Source organism: Chelonoidis abingdonii, chromosome 2 (assembly GCF_003597395.2).
Source record: "Chelonoidis abingdonii isolate Lonesome George chromosome 2, CheloAbing_2.0, whole genome shotgun sequence".
Classification (NCBI taxonomy): Eukaryota; Metazoa; Chordata; order Testudines; family Testudinidae; genus Chelonoidis; species Chelonoidis abingdonii.
Window position 1 is genome coordinate 6,452,152 of NC_133770.1, and position 2,100 is coordinate 6,454,251.

Here is a 2,100-nt window from a genome sequence, read left to right on the forward strand (position 1 = left end):
GGCTGGGGGGGGGGAAGCGCAGCTGAGGCCATCTGGGGTGAGAGGAGCTGAGGGAGACAGGCGCACTCAGTATTTGTGCGGGGCACAAGGACGGTGGGGGGTGCTGATGAATTGGTGGGTGGCCATAGAGGAGCAGGGTATTGGGTAATGCGCATGGGAGATGGGAGAAGCCTGGGAGGTGTCTGGGGGAACCTTTCAGGAATGGTAGGAAGGGCGTGTGCCCCAGTGGGACCTGCCCATGGTACTCAGCCAACCAGTAACCTGCTGATTGAGCCCCTGATCCATAATTGGATTTCTGTGGACAGTCCCCTCCATCCCATTGACTTCATAAAAGCTCTGTAATGCTTGTAGGGGATCCCATGTGTGGATCGAATTGCAGAATCAGCGCCCTACTCTGCTATTATTAATTCATTGTTATCTTTGCTCCATGGTGCTGTGTATTAGCATTTGCTGAATAACCATGTACCCCTGTTGATGTACAAGCTTTGTTCTTCCACCTCTACTTTTCCGTTCCTGCTCTTGGCTGTTGTCTTGTCATTAGGGTGACCAGACAGCAAGTGTGAAAAATTGTGACGGGGGTGCGGGGTAATAGGAGTCTATATAAAAAAAAAAGACCCAAAAATCGGGACATCTGGTCACCCTGCTTGTCATCTACCTTGTTTGCCTTGTGTCTGTTTTAGCTTGTAAGTTCCATGGGATCATGTCTGCTATCTGTATTGGATGGCACTTAGCTGGGTTTTGGGTAGTGTTAAAATAATAAATAAGCCCCAATATGAAGTGCACAGATGGGGATCAGTGGTCAGAGTTAAGTATAAACTGGCGATTAATTCTATCATATTCAAATATTTTGTATTTTTATAGCAGTTTCTGATTTATTGGTTGAGGGGAGGGGTTTACAAATCTTAATTAATCCCCCAAACAATCTATCAGGAGGGTGTTACCTACATGGTACTGATGGGGAAACTGAGACATGGGTGTGTGATTTGCTCAGACCATGCACGTGTCAGTCCCATGATTATGACTTGGGAGTTTCATGGCTCTTAGTCCTGGGTTCATTGCTTATCACCTTGGTTTCCTAACTTTGTGCTTTGTGATGGTAAATTTGCAATGATAAAAAATAGACTACCAGCCCCAGATTAGCTGTGTGGAAACACCTCGCAAGAGGACAGTAAATGAAAGAAGGGGTTGGTTTGGGTGAGTGGAGAAAGAGCCCTTTGAAGAAGGAGGAGAGATGGGCATGAGTCCTGTGGAGAGGTGAGAAGTTACTCAACAATCACTGAGGAGAGGGCAATGAATGACTCAGATGGCTTGACCTTCATTTTCAGTGCCTGAACTCTGTGTGTCAAGTAGACAGAGTTACCACATCATGGATTTTGTCCTTCAGGGAAAAACCATTTACTTCATGATGCTGGGATTTGATATTGTCACATTGTGAGGTGACTACAGTGCTATAACTGTGCTTATTGCTGTACAGTAGATGATCTGTACCAAATGGATAACGGGTCTTGGCTACAAAAATCAGCCAAAAATCAGTAGCAGGTACACTACAGAGTGCTGCAAAACACAACAGAAAATAGTATGTAGTCAACATACTTGGAGCCTTAGATTGTATGGAATAGTAACCGCATCTTTGTATAGTACCTGGTACAATGGGCTTCTGATCCATGACTGCATCTTCTAGGCCTGTATTACTGTATTAATAATGTGGTGTTTTACTATCCTGTAATTATTTCTGGGATCGTTAAAAATGGCCTTGCAATCACTGCTTACTGCATCACTCTGGATTGATGTTTAGGTACTAAGGTGATGGGGTTTGTATAAGTGTCTTGGCAGGTAAATTCAGGATGACCTTACAAAATGACTTGTTAAGTCAATTTTGGTCAGGGCATTCTCTTTTCTCCCCAGAGGTGGAACTGGAAGATTGTGGGAAGGAGGGGTGCAATTGTTGAGTTTCATTAGAACAATTTTATAGTCATTTTGGAGAGACATACAGATCCACAAACCCGGAAATCCTGGACGCCCCATCATCTCGGGCATTGGCACTCTCACTGAAGGACTGTCTGGATATGTGGACTCTCTACTCAGACCCTATGCCACCAG